This window comes from Anomaloglossus baeobatrachus, chromosome 7, assembly GCF_048569485.1.
Source record: "Anomaloglossus baeobatrachus isolate aAnoBae1 chromosome 7, aAnoBae1.hap1, whole genome shotgun sequence".
In the NCBI taxonomy this organism is placed as follows: domain Eukaryota; kingdom Metazoa; phylum Chordata; class Amphibia; order Anura; family Aromobatidae; genus Anomaloglossus; species Anomaloglossus baeobatrachus.
In genome coordinates, this window is record NC_134359.1 from 50308645 (window position 1) to 50330318 (window position 21674).

The window sequence follows — 21674 nt, forward strand, 5'->3', positions numbered from 1 at the left end:
TTGAAAAGAAAATTCCGCACTGATCAATGAGGGTCCCATTGGTTGGCCTCATAGTGATCAGTATACTACCCCCTATCTTAAGGCCTCTTTCAAACGTCAGTGAAAAATACAGTTTTTCATGGCCGTGTTGAAGTTGCATATGGCCCATCCGCGTGCGTGATTTTGGCAGATGTGTGTTTTCCGTGTGCTATCTGTGATAGCACACAGAGAGCAGGAATTTTTTCTCACCTGTCCCTGACATTGCTGTCGATGGTGCTGCGGTCACACTGTGGTGCAGTGAATATTCATGAGCATAATGAGCGAGCCCTGCCCGAAGCAAGTGACAGCAGCGCCGAAGACTGCAGCACTGGAGATAGGTGAGTATAGAAAATCATATTATTTCAAAGACACGTGTTTTCTCCACTACGTGTCACACGGATCACACCACTATGTGGTCCATGTGACATCAGTGATGCCTGAGAAAAATGGAATTGTCTCCGTGCGGAACACATGGACATATGTGTGCACCATATGGACACACGGTCTGTGAGAAATCACTGATGTGTGTGCAGACCCATTGATTTTAATGGGTCTGCATATGTCCGTGATTCTGTTACGTATAAAAACGGCGTCATACGTACCGGACTCACTGACGTGTGAAGGGGGCCTTATTCACACATCAGTGAGGCATAAAGTTTGGTAGCCAGACCCCTCCTCTCCACGTCATTCCAACTACAATAACAGTTCATTTTGGATTCATAACCATTAGTTCAGCCATTTTTTCCTAAAGTGTCCCATGAGCCATTTTTCAATACAACAGCGCCAGGCTATACTGTATGTTGCTCATGCTATTGTCCGCTAAACGTGGTACAATGACCTGCAGCATCTCCAGACTTGAGCACATCGATACGTTATTTTTCAGCAATTGCACTGGGTGCTGCCAGCAATGGATCTTGATGATTGCCCAAGTGCATCCAGCGCGGAACAACATTCCTCAGATAACCATTAATAACCTAATTGATAACAGCCAAGGCTGTAAGTTTGGGAATTTCTGCACGTGGGACCAAAACCTTCAACACATCTATTTAGTATGAGCGCCATTTTTTCATCATGTGCATATCCCTAACATCCTATCCATCCTGTGTTTTCCATAATTTAACCACTCTTGGAGTTGCAATATCAATGTTGAGGAGTGCACAACTAAGTGCTATAACGTCATGTCTCCTATATGTTTGTTAAAATAAAGTGGAACACCCATTTAAAGGGGTTGTCCACTATTAGGACAACTCCTTCTGATTCCACGTTTCCTCCGGTAAAATAAAAAAGCCTTTACTCACCTCCACTCCACTGCCCTCACCATTCCAGCAGTGCCGGGGCTCGTCTTGCTGGGGCTCACGTAACATTGTGACATCACATGAGCCTCGCGTCCAATCCCCGATGACTTCTCTCTCCCTGCCTTCGTACAAATGAGTTAATCAAGAGGAAGTGAGCGCTGCAGATGACGCTTACTTCCTGTTGATTGCTCCTGTGTCCAAAGGTGGGGAGAGAGAATCCGACGATGATTGGACTTAGGGATCGTCACGTCACAACGTCACGTGAGCCCTGCACTGTGGGCCCCGGCATCGCACTGGCTGCAGAGGTGAGTATAGACTTTTCCTATTTTACCTGGTGGAAACATGTGGAATCAGAAGGGGTTGTCCTAGTAGTGGTCAACCCCTTTAAATAGGTGGCATCTCAGTTTATGGTCTGTAGACTTAAATAATGTGCGTGTTACCAAAACACACCATGGGTGGTCAACACAAAGTTATCCGAAAAACATTTAGTGTTTGTACAGACCTAAAGAGGTAGTGTAATTTTGGCTTTTCTGGTCACTACAGTAGTAGGGCATTAATATACAAGATTTTGGTGCAACCTCACAAATTAACACCTAGTCAGGGTATGATGTGGTCGGGAATAGTTTCTTACAGACGCATAGTGGTACATGGGTTTGGTAAGGTCCATCATCCATCCTGGGCTTACCAATGGACAATAAAAATTAGCTGAAAATGTTCTATTATTCATTTATTTAAAAGGCACTGCATAGCCAGAAAATAGCCTATTGTTTAAATCAGATTTTACATTTTATTTATTTTTTTTTTTTATTTATTTATTTAAATATTGGGCAATTGTTTTTAACATCACGATCATTATTAAATAAATTGACATTAGTAATCATAAAATGTTTGCACTGGAACATTTTTAGAATCATAATTCCTGTCCTTTCAGTAAGAGTTTTCAGTAGACTCCATATCATCACAGGCAGTAGCCCAATGGCAGGGCTACAATTTGTGATGGGCAAGCACTAAAATGTTCGAATGCTCGTTCCTCGATTCGACCTGGTCAGACTCTTGGATGAGCTCGACAAGCATTTAGGAAAGTCAATAATTAGCCTGTTCGGGTCTCTGATCAGTGATCACATAACAGCCATTTCTGGCTGGATTTTTTGGGGGTCACAATACACCCGAAAATGTTGTTTTATCACCCTGGAAAGACATTCAGAGACTGTGATTGGCTCTAACTGGGGCGCCTGCACACATATAGTGAAGCAAGCCAGTGCATTGTGGCCGTTTCACGGCCAAAATATCTGAGCACCCAACATACTCGGCTGAGCTCCGCGAGTACTTCAGCACCCGGATGCTCAATCAAGTAACAGTACCGAGCACGCTTGCTCATCACTAGTTACAATCACAATAGGTGATATCACAGCTGAACTTGACAATGACATTTGCACACACTCATTAGATGCTTCATTGCAAAAGATAGGTATGGAGTTTGTACATTGTGGCTAATGTACATGTGAACTTTCTGAAACAAGGGGAAGTTAAAGCGTAAGAAAAATCCACAATAGCCAGTGTGAAAATTTGTCACATTTTTTTTTTATTTTTCAAAAAGATTGTAATATGGAAGAAAAATAAAAAATTGCCAAAAATTCTTAAAAAAAAATTACAGAAAAGCCTGATTTTCTGACGATACATTCCCTTTGGCCTTAGAAACCATTAACCAGTGAAACTTGAAAATTGAAATTATCCAGATTTTAGTTGGGAAGAAGCAAAATAGTGGCTGAAAGGATCAACCATAAATTCATAGGCTCTTTTTTTCTTTTTTTTTTACAGTATATTAAGTAAACCCACATGATGGCCTGTGGAATAAGTCGCATAAAAAGCACGATTGGATTCCATCCATAGGCAACATCCCTTTCAAGCATGACCCCCCGTGTGTAAAAGATGTAGTTTCCTGGATTGTGCGTTCTCATATATTGTTTATTATCATTAATATTTAATGTGCACAGCGGTGATGAATTAAGGCAACCTCAGGCTTGGATGTTCTTACACCAGAAGCCCTCATTCCCTGGGCCTGATCACCTACTGTTCACAATATTTGTTAATAACATAGTTACATACAGAAAGAATAATAAATCTTGGAATTTTTGAATTTGCCTTGATTTTAATATGTCTAAATATTTGGTTCAGTTAAATTATATGGGACAGATACGAGTCTGCTATTGCATTTAAGCTTTTGGACCCAGACCCCCTCCACACACATTCATTTGTATTGTTGTTGGAAAATAAATAAAAATTTTATATATATATATATATATATATATATATATATATATTAGTACAGACCAAAAGTTTGGACACACCTTCTCATCTCTAGAACAACTGTTAAGAGGAGACTTTGTGCAGCAGGCCTTCATGGTAAAATAGCTGCTAGGAAACCACTGCTAAGGACAGGCAACAAGTAGAAGAGACTTGTTTGGGCTAAAGAACACAAGGAATGGACATTAGACCAGTGGAAATCTGTGCTTTGGTCTGATGAGTCCAAATTTGAGATCTTTGGATCCAACCACCGTGTCTTTGTATGGATGGACTCTACATGGCTGGTTCCCACCGTGAAGCATGGAGGAGGAGGTGTCATGGTGTGGGGGTGCTTTGCTGGTGACAATGTTGGGGATTTATTCAAAATTTAAGGCATACTAAACCAGCATGGCTACCACAGCATCTTGGAGCGGCATGCTATTCCATCCGTTTTGCGTTTTGTTGGACCATCATTTATTTTTCAACAGGAAAATGACCCCAAACACACCTCCAGGCTGTGTAAGGGCTATTTCACTAAGAAGGAGAGTGATGGGGTGCTACGCCAGATGACCTGGTCTCCACAGTCACCAGACCTGAACCCAATCGAGATGGTTTGGGGTGAGCTGGACCGCAGAGTGAAGGCAAAAGGGCCAACAAGTGCTAAGCATCTCTGGGAACTCCTTCAAGGCTGTTGGAAAACCAATTCTGGTGACTACCTCTTGAAGCTCATCAAGAGAATGCCAAGAGTGTGCAAAGCAGTAATCAAAGCAAACAGTGGCTACTTTGAATAACCTAGAATATAAGATATATTTTCAGTTGTTTCACAGTTTTTTAAGCATTTCATTCCACATGTTTTAATTCATAGTTTTGATGCCTTCAATGTGAATCTACAATTTTCAGAGTCCTGAAAATAAAGAAAACTCTTTGAGTGAGAAGGTGTGCCCAAACATTTGGTCTGTACTGTATACATATATACATAAAATAAAATATATATATATATATAATATATATATATATATATATATATATATATATATATATATATATACACAATTTTTTTTATTTATTTATTTATTTATTCTCGCAAAAATTAAGAGACCACTTCCAAGATTGTCAGTTTTTCTGATTTTTCTCGTTATAAGTAAATTTTTTAGTAAAATGTAAATTGTTCTTTTATTCCATAAACTACTGACAATGTCTCCGAATTTCCAAGCAAAAAATTTTGTATTTGTTTTTTGAAAATAAGAAATGGTCAAAATAACAAAAAAATGCACAGTGCTTTCAGACCGCAAATAATGCAAAGAAATAAGTTCATAATCATTTAGAGACAACAATACTAATAATGTTTTAACTCAGGAAGAGTTCAGAAATCAATATTTTGTGGAATAACCATGATTTTTAATCCCAGCTTTCATGCGTCTTGGCCGCTTTCCTCCAGTCTGTCACACTGCTTTTGGGTGACCTTATGCCACTCCTGATGCAAAAATGTAAGCAGTTCTTTATTTGATGGCTTGTGACATCTTCCTCTTAATTACATTCCAGAGGTTTTCAATGAGGTTCTGGGCTGGTCATGACAGGGTTTTGATGTGGTGGTCCTTCATCCACACATTGATTGACCTAGCCATGTGGCATGATGCATTGTCCTGCTGGAAAAAACAGTCCTCAGAGTTAGGGAACAATGCCTGAGCAGAAGAAAGCAACTGTTTTTACAGTTATGTGGCTTGATTCATACGTCCTTTGCAAAGATGTTTGTTGAATTTTATTCACCTAATTTTCAGCTTTGCCAAACACCTGGTCGTCTAATGGTTATACAGAGACCTGGAGAGGCGTACAAGTCACAGTGTCTTGCACCCACTGTGAAATTTGGTGGAGGATCGGTGATGATCTGGGGACGCTTCAGCAAGGCTGGAATTGGGCAGGTTAATCTTTGCGAAGAATGTATGAATCAAGCCACATACAAGGTTATCCTGGAAAAACCCTGTCATGACTTCCCAAACTGTGCCTCCCACCTGACACAGCTCGTGGGTCTCACATATTATACATCCTATCTCATATAATACACATTTTTCTAAAACGCACCCTAGCAGTAAACTCTATATATAATAAAACACTATAACTTATTGGCAGATAGATGTCGCCAACTGCTGTGGTGCTCCGGCTCTGCTACATCGCCGACAGCCGCACTAAGGCTGCTTTCACACATCCGGTTTTTGCCGTGCGGCACAATACGGCGCTCTGCAGAAAAAACGCAACCGTTTATTTTTGCCGCCAGTTGCGGTTTTTCCCGCATAGACTTGCATTAGCGCCATATTGTGCCGCATGGCCTTGCGTTGCGTCTGGTTTTTGCCAGATGCGGCATATTTAGCCCATGCAGCGGCCGGATGGAACGTTGCCTGGCACGTTTTTTGGTGTGGCGATTCACAATGCAAGCCTATGGACGCCCGATGCGGTTTTTTGCACTGCCGCATGCTCAGTATCAAGCCGCATCCATCCAAAACCGGACGGGCCGCATGGAAAAACTTATGCAACGGATCCGTTTTTTTCGCCTCATCCGTTGCATATGTTTTTGTGCCGGATTGTGCCGCTCAGCACAAACCGGATGTGTGAAAGCAGCCTAATATGTATTAAACATTAAGTACATTTATAATAATAATTAATAATAATGTTATTCATTTATATAGCGCTATTAATTCCACAGCGCTTTACATACATTGGCAACACTGTCCCCATTGGGGCTCACAATCTAGACTCCCTATATGTATGTCTTTGGAGTGTGGGAGGAAACCAGAGGAAACCCGCGCAAACACAGGGAGAACATACAAACTCCTTGCAGATAGTGTCCTTGGTGGGATTTGAACCCAGGACCCCAGCGCTGCAAGACTGCAGTGCTAACCACTGAGCCACCGTGCCGCCCATTTATATCAAAACACTGTACAATAGGGGAAACACTGTTTAGTAAGGAGAGTTTCTGCTAAAAAAATCAGCAAAAAAAGGTCAGTGTGAACCTACCCTGAAGTGCGTCATTAACAGATTCAGCACCAATCTAGGCACTGACCTATCCAAAGGCTGCAAAAAATACTTCAGGGAAAAAAAATCTCTTTCAAAACCTCTTCTCAAAAAGAAAAATTCTTCCAAAAATTTTGTAAGGGCATGTGCACGACATCTTGTCATCTTGACGTTGCCATGTACTATATAAGCAAGCATTGTTGACCTTAGGGAGATCAACATCCAACACCGTGGAGACACCATCACGTGTTTCTCAACGCAGTGATTCTAGAGCAATGCCCCCTGGGAAATATTCAAAACAAGAATGCCTGCAGAGACACCATCACACGTTTCTCAACGCTGGCAGGAAACTAGCCAGGTCTTTCACCGGGAAGGAACAACCACGGGAAGGGCAGTCTCCAGTCAAGAAGACCACCTATGCCAAACATGGTATCCATCCACAGACAGCTGTTTCGGGGTATTTGCCCCTCATCAGTGGGGAGTAGGAAACTGGCTAGTGGGAGCAATGGCTAGTAGAAGACTACTTGGTAAGGACGGTTGACCTCGGGGAGATCAACATCCAGCACCGCGGAGACACCATCACGTGTTTCTCAACGCAGTGACAGTAGAACAAGGCCCCCTGGGAAAATATGAAAAACAAGAATGCCACGGAGACACCATCACATGTTTCTCAAACACTTATCTGAAGAACAGCTACCACAGAAGCTACTCCAGTCAAGGAGACCACCTATGCCTCCTTGACTGGAGACTGCCCTTCCCGTGGTTGTTCCTTCCCAGTGAAAGACCTGGCTAGTTTCCTGCCAGCGTTGAGAAACATGTGATGGTGTTTCCACAGGCTTTCTTGTTTTGAATGTTGCCATGTACTATGTCCGTTTTATGGACCTTTTTTGTTGTGCCTTGTGGAATACGCCTGAAAAAGCACGGCAAAAGCGTTCCATAAAATGAACGTAGTGCATGGCAATAAAAAAAAATTAAAGTATGGAAAAAAAAACATTTTTCAATGTGGATTTTGGAATAGAATGCTAGACCAAAAACCAGATGTACACAATAGACAGATTTTCTCATTCAAATGAATGAAAAGTTTGTTGCAAGCAGAGTGGAAGTGTTTTTTTATATGGATTTTGCTAGACCAAAAACCAGTAAAGAAAAAAATCAAGTCTGTGTGAGCATACCCTTAATTCTATCAACAGAGCATAGAGTTATTATACTAATAGATGTTTTCTGGTGGGAAAAAGTCACAAATGATGGTGCACATCATATTTACAACATAATTTTTGACCTTTCCTGCTTCCCGACACTCTTGTTAATTTTTATAAAATGCAGGGGGTGTTTATAAAGAATGGACAGGGCCTCAAGGTTACGATAATGCGCCAAAAATGTCTCAAATTATAGAGCAATTCAGTGCCAGCTCATCACGCACCGTGCACGGAGGACTGGAGATGTAGAAATTTATTTAAAATGCCAGTCTTTAATAAACTTAGTCCTAAAAATGTTTTCTGTTTCACCTTTTGTACAACTTTTTGGAACGTTGGCGCAGAACAAGTGGGCTGAACTTCTGACATATTAATCATAATTTACGCCATAAATATGGTACAAACGACAGCAGAAGTGTCCTGCAGTCTCGGACTGGCATACATTATTTTTGGTGGTGTGCGACATATGAAAGACGTGTCAAATTCTTTAAGAGGAGCGCGCCTCAGTGAATTTGACTTATCTTAGCACTGCTCATCAACAATGACGTACAAACTTCCAATCTTAGTGAATCAGGGCCCCAGGGTTTACTTTTATGAAACTGAGTCTTAGTCGGATGGACATTTGCATTAGGGTACGCTCGCATGAGCGTATGACTCGGACGAGTGCATTGCGAGAAAATATCGCATTGCACTCGGACAAAAGTTAGTCAATGAGGTAGAGCAGATGGTCAGCTTTTTTCTCATCCAGATTCTGGATGAGCAAAAAGTCGCATCATGCGTGGATTGTCAGCGAGAGCCATGTTAGGCTATGTGCGTACGTTGCGTTCTGTGCAGTGCGTAAAAGAACGCACCCTCTGGCAGACTGGACACTGCGTTTGTCAAAAACAATGTATCCAAAACGCATGCATTTTGGATGCATTTTTCATGTGTTTTGGATGCATTTTTGACAGTGCGGTCCCACGGCAATTCAGCTCTGCTACATGCCCGCTGACAGCAGACACAGAGAGTCGCGTGATGAGAATGAACTCTGATAAACTTCACCCGACTTCATTGTCATTGCGCGGCTCTGTCTGTGTGTTGCGTCCTGATTAGCGGTCACCCGTGAAGGACTCACCGGTGACCGCAAATCCCCTGAGTGACTGAAGTGAGCAGCGCGATCAGCGGTGCCGTCACTCAGATTACCCGCGGCCAGAGCTGGAGTCCTCCACCTGAGATCAGTAGCCGCGGGTAACCTGAGTGACGGCACCGCTGATCACTTCAGTCACTCGGGCGACTTGCTGTCACAGTTGGAGGATCCAGCAGTGGCCGCGGGTAATCTGAGTGATGTCATCACTGATCGCGCGGCTCACTTCAGTTGCTGCGTGGAGCTCACTGAGAGCGGTCGTGGTCTGTGGCTGCTCCTGTCAGCTTCATGTAGCAGAGCTGAAAGCGTCGTGGGACCTCCTGTGGATTATGTCGGAACTGGAGGGGTATTTGGGGATTAATAAACTGGTGAAAGAGTGGTTTATTTGTCTTTTATTCCAAATAAGGGATTTTTTGGATGTGTGTGTTAATTTTCTTTAACTTACAGGTTAATCATGGAAGGTATCTTGGGGAGACACCTGCCATGATTAACCTAGGACTTAGTGGCAGCTATTGGCTGCCTTTAACTCCTTATTACCCCAATTGCCACCGCACCAGGGCAATTAGGGATGAGCCAGGTAGAGTCCCGGGACTGTTGCATCTAATGGATGCGGCAATTCCGGGCGGCTGCTAGCTGATATCGTTAGGCTGGGGGGCTCCCCATAATGTGGAGCTCCCCAACCTGAGAATATTAGCCTTCAGCCGTGTGGCTTTACCTTGGCTGAAATCAAAACTGAGGGGGACCGCATGTCATTTTTTGTTTATTATTTATTTATTTTACTGCACGATATAGACCCACCCAGCTGCGGCTGTGATTGGTTGCAGCGAGACAGCTGTCACTCAGCGTGGAGGCGTGTCTGACTGCAACCAATCATAGGCGCCAGAGGGCGGGGAAAGCAAGGAATACGAGATGGAATAATGAGTGGCCAGCATTTTCAAAAGAGGAGAAGCTGGGGAAAGGTGAGTATGAGAGAGGGGGTGGGAGGGAGAGACAGATATCGACAGATAGAGAGAGAGACCGAAAGACCTGCGTTTGTTATGTCAAATAATCATGTGAATTGCAACAAAAATGCACTGCTTAGCATTTTGATAGCGTTTTTTAACAACTCATTGATTTCAATGGGTGTAGAATGCAGCCAAAAAGGAAAGCATAATTGACATTGTGCTTTTTTAAATGCAAAGATTTTGTCAAATTTTTGACAATGAAAACGCTGTGTTTAAAAAAGCATCGTGCGCACAGATTTTGCATGATTCTCATAGACTTTGCTGGGGAAGCAGAACACATGCATTTTTACAATGTGACACCGCAGCTTAAAACGCTGCAGAAGTGCAAAAAAAAAATACAACGTGCGCACGAGCCCTTACTCGCACCCATACAAGTCTAAGGGTGCGAGTGAAACATCGGACTACACTCGGATGACATCCGAGTTCAGTGCAAAAATCGCATCATCTGAAAATGGAGGAGATGGAGAGATTTAGCCCTCCCTCTCCTCCGCAGCTGTGATCTGATTGCAGGATCTGATCACAGTTTCATGACACTCGAGTCACGCTGGCAGCACAGCAGGAGCTGACAGTCATTAGTACAGTGGAACATCGGTTTACGAATAACTTGGTGTGCGAGTATTTCGCTATACGAGAAAAGCTTGCTGTAAATTTGTAACTCGGTTTGCGAGCAATGCTTTGCTGTACGAGCAAATACTCCCCGCACACACTTACGGTTCCGTACTTTCACCGCGCTCTGACCCGCTCTTGCAGTCCGCACAAACACGCACAAACACACATTATGCTCACCTTACCTTCCGTTTCCTCGCCGGCCTCCCAGTTCTTGAAGTTGACCGGTACAGGATGTGTATCAGGTAACCATCACGACCATTATCCTTTTTTTTCATGGTAGGACAAGGCTGTATTTTTTTTTTTTTTTCAATAGCTGCATGAAAAAAAAACTTTCAGCACATGGATGCCATCCATAATCATCCGAGTGTTATCCATTTTTCTAAGATAGGACAAGTCTGAATTTTTTATATTTTTTTTGCATAGAAGAAAATTGGATGCAGCACTGATGGTAAAATTAGGTAAATTGACCAAAAATTTATACAAAACTGACCGATCGCGATAATGCTCAATATACGGATTTGTTTAGCCGGTATAAAAGAATTAAGTGTTATTCTGTGCTAATCATTTTCTATTCATATCACACCCTGGTATTTGATGAAAAAATCATTTACGTCTGTTTTATATAGAGCGCTATGCTAATTCTCTAGAAATTCCATCAAATGCAAAAGGACAAGGTTTTGGGTTTTTTTCTTTCAACGGAAAAACACGTTATTTGAGGATTTTCCTTGATTTGTAGTGGATTAATGACTTCAAACAGATTGACTGATTTTTTTTTTTTTGGCCCTTCCTCTTGCAAGGATTCAGCTGATAAAAATATCCATAGACAGTGAAATCAGTGGAAGCCTGGCTTTTTCAGACAAGACTCCCATGTGATCACAGCCAGCGAGCTCAGTGAGGCTGGAGCTGCTCTACAAGCAGTGGGTAATGAGTCTTTGTGCAGACTGGGGGCTCTTACGCTGAACAATACAGCATACGCTGCCAGCTAGAAAATACTGCTTTGGGAAATTTGCAAGAAAAAAAAAATGCTTTCTCCAAATACAGGCGGTAATGACCAATTCTGACTGTGCGGTGCTTTATATATCGGTGACCGGCATTTCCTTCCGTGGATTATAATTAGGATTTATTCATATCAAGTGTGCATGGATTGGCAAGCTGCAGTTTAAGCAGGTCAGTTCTTCTTTCCCATCCCCTATCGGATTTTATTTGTTTGTTTTTTTATTGTTTTTTTTTTGTGGGGTTTTTTTTTTGTTTTGTTTTTTTGGGGGGGGGGGGGCTGTTTTTTGCTGTTGGTCATGTGTCTTAAATGTGTAATGTAGGTATAATTGTTTGTTTGAATCACTCTCATTTGCATATGAAGTATTCTATATAGGATTTTTGCAAAATGAAAATCTGTATTCATATAAGGCTTATTGTGCCTGGCCAAGTATAAGGGAATATTAGGAAAGTATACAAATTTTTTTTTTTTAAAATGTTTTATATATTTTTATTTTGTCTATTTATTCATGTTAGGTTTGAGTATACAATATAGTATGTATGTATGTATATAATATAAATTTATTTATTTTTTTTTTGTCTGTAAATATACATACGGAAATATATATCTCCACAAACCACACACACACTTGTAAATCATTGTAAAATAAATCAAATTTTTTATATATTATAATATATTTTGTATAGAATGCATTACAAATGCTACTATGGTGTGTGTGTGTGTGTGTGTGTGTGTGTGTGTGTATGTATATTATATATAATATAATACACACACACACACACACACACACACACACACACACACACACACACACACACACACACACTCGCCATAGTAGCATTTGTAATGCATTCTATACAAAAAAAAAATATATATATATATATATATATATATATATATATAATATTTTACACACATGCCATAGTAGCATTTGTATACATAATAGATAAAAAAAATTCTTTTTTTACAAAGCATTACAAATGCTACGTGTGTGTGTATATAAAATATATATATATAATTACACCATAGTAGCACTTGTAATGCCTTCCATAAAAGTTTGCATTTTTTTTTTTAATTTTTACAGGAACGTGTATGTGTGTATATATATATATATATATATGTGTATATGTATATATGTATATGTATATATATATATATATATATATATATATATATATATATATATATATATATTAATTTTTTTTTTTTTTTTTTTTTTTCAGGAAAGTATACAATGCATTACAAGTGGTACTATGGTGTGTGTACTTTATATATAGTGCACACACCATAGTACCATTTGTAATGCATTGTGTACTTTTCTGAAAAAAATATATATATTTTTTTTTTTCCCTTTGTGACAGTCATACTATTGTTTATATTTAGAGGACACATGAAATCTGACCATCGCCAGCCTACACACTATATTTATCCTAAACCACAAACACATCAGAAGCTTTAATTTTATACATTAGGCAAGTCAGCTTTCAATTAAAGCGCCTTTTGTCTTCAGGCTCATTTCCATTACAATTGCTGAGTATGCAAATTCAGTGAGGGAGAGTAGAAATGTTTTGGAATTTTTGTTTTTCTTTTTAACAATTGCTTTTAATGCTTAGACAGAGAACCAATAAAAATAAATGTAAGTTGTTGAAATGTATATTTTTAAACACGGATATATAATTTTTTTTTATTTTTTTTTTTTTTGTCACAATGTATAGACCTCTATGCATTTTATGCAACCTGAGTATATTTAAAAAATATTAATGCTATATTTACAGATATATAATTTTTTTTTTCTTCTGCTTATTTATGCTGAATTACATGATCCCGTTTACTCTCCGCTGCTTGGATGAGTACAGGCATTATGTAAATGAATCCACAATGTTAGGTTTAACAGCAGAGACAGGGGGAGGCGCTCAGGGATTAAAGGTCATTGTACTGATGAAAAATCTGAATGGGGAAAACCACTACATGCTATAGCTTGGCCTTTTACTAAGACGGGAGCGCGCATGTTTAATTAAAGTAGCATAGATTTGATCTGAAAGGATCTTGTGCAATAATTGATCGGCCATGCAACACAGCTATGTTCTAAATGCAGCTTCTTGCAATGACCTTTAGCAAACGGGGTTTGTTTTTTTTTTTTTTGCTTTGCTTTAAAAACATATAAATTGTTATATTCATTCTGCTTTTTTTTTTTTTTTTTTTTTTTTTTTTTTTTTCTCCTGTATTATGCATTTATGAACTGTGCACTGGCATTTTATTGCAGGCCATTTCTGGCAATGTGCAAAAAAAAAATTATTTTTATTTGAAAAAAATTTAATATTTGGTTTATTGGGACGAATATAGGAAAATTTTGTGTGTGTGGTGTGTGTTTTTTTTTGTGTGTATATGTATATAATATATAATACAGCATGCCAATATTCATAAAAACTTGAAGTTTGTTTTTTGTTTTTTGTTTTTTTTGTTTTTTTTTAAATTCTTGGGGCTATCACCTCGGATATTTTGGTAAAATTACAATGTTGATAATTATTTTATAGACAGACCTCTCTACTTGTGAAGATTATTATTTTACACAAAAAAAAAATCTATTTATAATATTTTTCCTGGTTCTATACATTAAGCTATTGCAGACATTTGATGAAATATAATCAAACTTTTTTTACATCTTGCATTTTTTTTTTAAAACACAATTTAAAATGTTATGCCATATCCATATTAGGAATTCAATGCTTTAAAAAAAAGGTACAAAAAAGTACAATATGGATAGTCCAACTGTGATATATAGTCACAGTTGGACTATCCATATTGTACTTTTTTGTACCTTTTTTTTAAAGCATTGAATTCCTAATATGGATATGGCATAACATTTTAAATTGTGTTTTAAAAAAAAAATGCAAGATGTAAAAAAAATGTTTGATTATATTTCATCAAATGTCTGCAATAGCTTAATGTATAGAACCAGGAAAAATATTATAAATAGATTTTTTTTTTGTGTAAAATAATAATCTTCACAAGTAGAGAGGTCTGTCTATAAAATAATTATCAACATTGTAATTTTACCAAAATATCCGGTGATAGCCCCAAGAATTTAAAAAAAAAAACAAAAAAACAAAAAAAAAAACTTCAAGTTTTTATGAATATTGGCATGCTGTATCATATATATATATATATATATATATATATATATATATATATATATGTATGTGTATATATATATATATATATATATATATATAATTATACTTGCCAAACCAACATTCATATTCTTTACCACTAAAATGCTACTTATAGCCATTTATCATAGTATTCGATTTTATTTTTTCGCAAAATTTTATTTTTAATATACAGTATTTCAAGTCACATCTTTCGGTCTAATGTATTCAGAAATTGTATCAATCATAAGGAATTAAGATTGTTCCCTCTGACCATTAATCTCTCAGTTGTATCCCCATGGAATCGCCAGCACTGAATTGTCTTGTTTCATCTAAAGGAATAGACTGTGGTTGAAATTAGATGTTGTCTAAAAAGCCACAGGATTATGTTGGAGGTGCCAAAGGCTATAATGATTTGCTCCTGAAAAGCTCTCTTGATAATTAGGCAAAGGCACACATTTCTTCCATTGCTTGTAAGTAGACACATTTATATAAGGAGTTCTCTGGGACCCTTTTTAAAAAAAAAAAAAAGAGCACGAGTCAAAATTTAGTGTTGGCTTTTTTTCTTTTTTTTTCCTTTTAGGTTACGTGCGCACGATGCAGAAAAATACACCAAAAAAATGCATTTTTATTTTCTTTTTCTTAATGAAGTCATTGGGTAGACCAAAGCTGCAAGTTTAAAAAATAAGCAGCATGTGCACAGGACTTCAGAAATTTCATTGACTTCGATGGCATGAAGATGCATACAGATTTGGGCCACAATCTGCACCAAATCTGCATTTAAAAAAAAAAATCCTCAGCGTGCACACAAGGCCTAAAGGCCGCTTTACACCCCAATAGGGGCGGAGATGAGCAGGACGAACATCCCGCCCACCTCCTTTCTTCCGCATTGTGGGCAGGTGCAGGTAAGGTGAGGTTCCTCGTTCCTGCGGTGTCACACGGACAATGTGTGCTGCCACAGGAACGACGAACAACTTTGTTACTGCTGCAGCAACGATATTCGAGAATGGACCCCCATGTCACCGATGAGCGTTTTTTTTTTTTTTTTTTTTTTTTTTTGCAACGATGCAAAATCGCTCAAAGGTGTCACACGCAACGACATCGCTAAAGCAACCGGATGTGCGTCACAAATTCCGTGACCCCCCAAGAGATCGCTTGAGCGATGTCGCAGCATGTAAAGTGGCCTTTAGTCTCCTTTTAAAAACAGGAGAATGTTTGCTACAGCGTGAATTTCTGGAAATATGGCTTACTACTAACCAAATCTTGGATAGGGCATTCATTCCAAAATCCTCTAGGGTACAGATGAGCAGCTAGGTCAGTATTCCATGGCTGCTGGGTGGGGGCCTTGAGAGCTGGCTTCCCCTTTGACGTGTGTGTGTGTGTGTGTCACGCTGCCATAAAGACAGACCGTAGCACTAGGCTATGGGTGGAGGTCAACATGACCAGAATTGGAGGGGAACAGTGGACCCTTTGAGGCCTTTTTTACACGTCGTATCTCCAGTACGTGTTTGGTCTGTTTCCTCACGTACTGGAGACACGGGCACACGTAGACCCAGTAAAATCAATGGGTCTGCGCTCACGTGTGTGTTCTGCCATGGACGGTGTACGTGTGGAGCATACGTGTGTCCGTGCGCTCCACATGTCAACATGTCTGTTTTTCTCCGGCATCACGGGTGTCAAACGGAACGCAAACGGACCACACTGATGTGTTCCGTGTGACACACGCCAGAGAAAACACGCGTGTTTGAGAGAAAAAAAAAAAAACTTTACTCCCCTTCTCCAGCCCTCCTGTCTCTGCCGCTGCTGTCACTTGCTTCCGACCACCGCTCATTTCATATTCTCTTCACTGCGGCCGGAAGCAGCAGCATTGGGGAGTCTGCAGGGCTGGAGACCGAAGATCAGCACCACGGACAGCGACACCAGGGACAGGTGAGGAGAAAGTTACCGTACACATGTCGCGGGCGGGGAGGAGGGTGTCGGCACACTACGCTCACCCCTTCTGCTCGGGTCCGGCAGCCGCTCAGTGGTGGCTCGAGCTGTGGGCCGGATCCCGGGGTTCCTCGAGCGACACTCCTCGCCCGTGAGTGAAAGGGGTTTGTTGTTGGGTGTGGGGGATTGTTATAGTTCGTGATGCCACCCACGGTTGTGGTGATTGCACCACCGCTGCTCTGGGTGGGGATCCCGGGGATGGTGATGGGGAGCAGCCAGGTGTTGTGTTGCCCCTCCGTGGGTAGGGGTTGGTGATCCCGGGGCCCGGTGATGGGTGGTGAGGTGCGGGGCCTGGTGGGCGCAGGGACGCGGGGGCAGCGCTGTGCCTTGCGGCACTGTGGTACTCACTCAGCCTGAGACATGGACACAGTTTGTACGGTAAACCAAACGGCTGGTAGGACGGTCCCACAGACGGCTGCACCTGCACTCCCGGTAGGTGACGGTGATGTCCCTCTTCCTTGCACCTATGTTTGACTGATGGTAGCGGTGGATTCCCTCCGGTTACCCGCTCCCCGACTGCAATCTGGGCCGGAGGAACTCTACACTTTGCCCGCAGGCGCTGGCCCTGAGAAACTGGTGCCTTGGCGGTGGCGGTGTCTCTCTGCTTCAGGTTGGGCTGTTGCCGTCAATCGGGACTTGGTTGCTGGGGGATCTACGTCCCCTTCACTGACAGATTCGGCAAATTTGGCAACTCCTAGCCTTGCCGGGGTCCGAGAGGCCCCTGCCCTGGTGCTGACTGTCCTTCGGAACACTGCTCCAGACCACCGGGCACACAGCCAACGGGGTCCTTCCAGGAACTTCCAAACGGTCCCCCTCCAGACAGTCACCGCCGTCGCTGACCTTGCTGCTCTGGCCCTCCACAAAGCTGGACCCTTCAGGCTTTCCTTCCTTCTTGTCACCTCACTTGCTTTCCTCCTTTTCTCCTTTTACTTTCCTTACTTTCACTTGCTGTTTACTTTAGCTCCTCACTCAAGCTCCTCCTGAGCTAATCTGCTCTTCACTCTTGCCCTCCCCGGGCTACTCTGCCTGGTACTTCCTGCCTCCAGAACTGTGATCTCCTTGGTGGGCGGAGCCAACCGCCTGGCCCACCCCCTGGTGTGAATCATCAGCCTCTGGAGGAAGGCAACAAGGATTTCTGGTTAGCTGTGATGTGCCTACCTGGAGTGTGGGGTGTGGTGGTGTTGTGACCTGTGACCCCCTGGCTTGCCCAGGGCGACACACACACATGTGCCGTAAACACTGCTCACGGAGGGCAAAACGCACCTCTGATACGTCCGTGAAAAACGTGCGTGGTTTTTCACGGACGTGTGAAAGAGGCCTTAGAGGGGGAGGAGTAGGGGTTTTTAAGGCCTTGTATGGGGTGGAGTTGGCCCCATTCCTGCTCTGTGATTTAGTAGTAATATGAAGTTTTCTCATATGTGGGTGATTGTGGTTTTGGTGAGTCCTTGATGTTTTAAATTGGCCTGGTGGATCTATCTGGGTATGGATCCCCTAATTGGCAATGCATGTTTGGTTACCTGGTGGTTTTTGGGGGATCCTGGTGAATGTCACGGCCCCGTGCAAGTTGGTTAATGGTAAATACAACACTTCGTGTTTTGGTGCTCGCGAGCCTGTGAGGGTAACGGCTGGGAGAAATTTTGGTTTATGGTTTTGATTTTGAGAATAATCGGGGGGTTTTTTTGTATAACTTCAAGGACGTTACCAAAGTTTTTTAGTATTTTTATGTTATGTATTTGTTAAGTAAATGGGCTGCTGTGGTCAAAATTATCCACGCAAAGTATTTATTGTTCAGGGGTGGGGGCCCGCAGGTTATTCCGGATTGTATGATTCCAGGGTCATGTTGTCTCAGGCTGGATGATCAAGGGAGGAGCAGAGCGAGTAGTGGGTGGTTCATAGACCTAATGTCCAATGACCACGGAAAAAGAACCTGGGCCCTGCAAGTTTATTTGTTTATTTACCCATGGACATCCCACAATTTTTGGAGTCTTAGTATGGTTTTTACAACAGTGGAAAACACCATGTAGAGGAGGTCTATTGTTCAAGAAAAGTAAGGGCGTTTAGGTTTGGTAACAGTTGCATTAGATCTCCTTCACATGTCCATGTTTCCAGTATGTGTGACATCTATACCGGACACACGTAGACCCATTTAAAATGAATGGGTTTGCTGACACGTGCTTGTTTTCACATGGTCCGTGTGGAGCACATGTCTGTGTGCACCACATGTAGACATGTCCGTTTTTCTCCAGTAGCACAGATGTCACATGACCTGCACACTGATGTGCTCTGTGTGACAGGTACCGGAGAAAGCACGTGTCTGTGAAATAAAATGCTTTTCTATACTCTCCTGTCTCCACCGCTGATGTCTCCAGCTCTGCTGTCACTTGCTTCCGACCCCCACTCATTGCATATTCACTGCACCCCACCCCCCCCAACCAGAAGCAGCAACAGTGCCGGACACAGCAGCACCATGGACAGGTAAGTATAGCAGTTCATGTTGTCCGTGTGCTATGAGGATGCCACACGGATAGCACACGCTGAACACACACATACACCCCTACACCACGGACCGTGCAAAACGTACGTGCGTGTGTGTGTGTGTGTGTGTGTAAGAGTCCTTAGGCTGTTTTCAGACACAGCATTTTGGTGCATTTTCAGTGACCTAAAAAAAATAGAAAATTGCCCACTTCTGAAGAATCCCTAAAACTGTATATAATCCAATTGTTTTTGTTTTTTTTTTCTCAGCAACTATTATTCATTTACAGGACCTCTTCCAGTGTTCTATGCTACAGGATTGTAATGGATCTGTAAAAAAAAAAAAAAAAAAAAAGGGATGTCACTAGGATGGTCTGTATGGCGTCCGTGTTTTTGCTTTTTCTCTCACACCCATTGACTGATATCAGTGAGTCTTGCACACTTTTGGCATCCACTCATTCAATGTTGCAACTTTTTTCTCATCCAGAATCTGTATCCGAAAAAAAACTGTCCATCTGCTCTCCCTCATTTATGAAGACAGGTCCAGGTGCAAGGCAAGATTTTCTCTCATTGCACTCGACCGATTCATACGCTCGTGTGAACGAGGCCTAACGATGAAACGCACGTTGGTACAATATTTATATAATATATTACAGCTGAGATCATAAGTTTACATACTCTCTCTATAAAGACACATCTGCAGGTTTTTCTGATTATCAACATGAAATCAGAAGAGAGAGAGAATTTTAAGCATTTTTATTACTTTCTTCAAAGTCAAAAATTTCCATACATTTCATTAGTATTTGGTGCCATTCCCTTACACTGTAGGACTTGAGTCAAACGATTTGGATATCCTTCCACAAGCTTCTCACAATAGTTGGTAGAAATTTGAGCCCATTCCTCCTGACAGAACTGGTGTAACTGAGCCATGTTTGTAGGTCTCTTGTTCGCACCGGCCTTTTCAGCTTTGGCCATACATTTTTCAATAGGATTGAGATCAGGGTTTTGTGATGGCCATTCCAAAACTTTGACTTTGTTATCCTTAAGCCACTTTGTAACCAGTTTGGCAGTAGCTTCGGGGCATTGTCCATTTGGAAAACCCATTTCCGCCCAAGCTTAAGGTTCCTGGCTGATGTCTTGAGATGTTGCTTCAGTATTTCAACATGATCTTCTTTTCTCATGATGCCATATATTTTGTGATGTGCAACAGTCCCTCCTGCAGCAAAACAACCCCACAACATTATGCTGCCGCCCCCCGTGTTTCACAGTTGGGATGGTGTGTTTAGGCTTCAAAACTTCTTGCTTTTTCCTCCAAATGTAACGATGGTCATTATGGCCAAACAGTTCTATTTTAGTTTCGTGAGACCACAGGACATGTCTCCAAAAATTAAGGTCTTTGTTCCTGTGTGCATTTGCAAACATTAATATGGCCTTTTTATGTTTCTGTCACGAACCACCGGGGGGGTCACTCAGAAATCCCCCGCGCTGGCTACCAGTACGTCACAATCGGGGGGTAACAAGTGGGGGTCACCCCTCCTTTATACCTCCCGACTGACAGACAGAGCACGTGACGCGCTCTCTAGCGCCCCTCTTATAGTCAGGCCAATTATGGAATTGCCCGACAATAAGCAAGGAGGCCGCTATACTACTTATGCCGATTATTGAAGGGTCCCCGGTGAGAGTAGGGTATATATTCCCCCGACCTCCGCGGGCGGAATATATCTAAACCTCCCAGAATCTCACTGGCCTCCCCACAATAATCCTTGGCACAAACTCGCTGCCACCAACCGATTTACGGTAACTATTAGCCGAACACACAGACGTGGGATTCAAGATCGAGATAACAGAACAGCCCAAGATTAATTATATAATTTAATCAGCCTAAAGCACACTAGAGCTACAATATATACAATAGGAGATCTACAGAATATACATATGTCAGAGTACAGTTACAGATAAAGCATGGTTTACAAACAGGTATGCAATTCAATCAGTTACCTTGTGCGTCTGGCCACAGGGGGGCGCTGTAGACCAGGTTTCTAGGAACTCCCACAGATGTTTCCTGCACGTGACCCCCAGCGAAAGAACACTGGAAAATGGCCGAAGTAGGGTTATCAACCTGGGCAAATCCAGGTCCCCTCCTACCTTCGTGACCTCAGAGGGAGCACTGCTCCACCCCTGGCTGGAGTTATGGACAAAATCCACAACATGGAATATGGCCATAACTTGGCCTGGGAGCGTCGTAGGCGGACGCCAATGCTCTCATTGTGACAGTTATGAATTTAGCTACAGAATGAGAGGTTTCATGACTTGTCTACTAGTTCCACATTGGCTGATATCACGCCTGGGGTATTTCCCAAGCTCCCGCTCCCATAAAAAAGGTGTGCCAGCATCGTCCGCATGCGAAAACACCATTTTTATGGTTGCCGTATTTATCGGAAATATGGCTTGCGAGATATGAACCATTTTTTACTGGAGTCGTTCTGTCTGGCTAGTTCCAGAGCCTTATAATGAGATACAACTCTTGTTACAGGGTGAC

At 41.7% G+C, this 21674-nt stretch overlaps 1 protein-coding gene across 4 annotated transcripts in view; it reads left to right on the top strand.

Annotated features, from left to right (window-relative positions):
• CSRNP3 (cysteine and serine rich nuclear protein 3) overlaps window positions 1-21674 on the top strand; it is a 186970-nt gene that overhangs the window by 107706 nt on the left and 57590 nt on the right. For 2 of the 4 annotated variants that reach the window (XM_075318846.1, XM_075318850.1), the window contains exon 1: window positions 11395-11698. The exons of the other annotated variants lie outside the window; for them this stretch is intronic. The gene's annotated coding sequence lies outside the window, so the exon portion shown is untranslated. Of the gene's footprint in view, window positions 1-11394; window positions 11699-21674 lie in introns of those variants that run through there. 4 annotated transcript variants of the gene reach the window in all.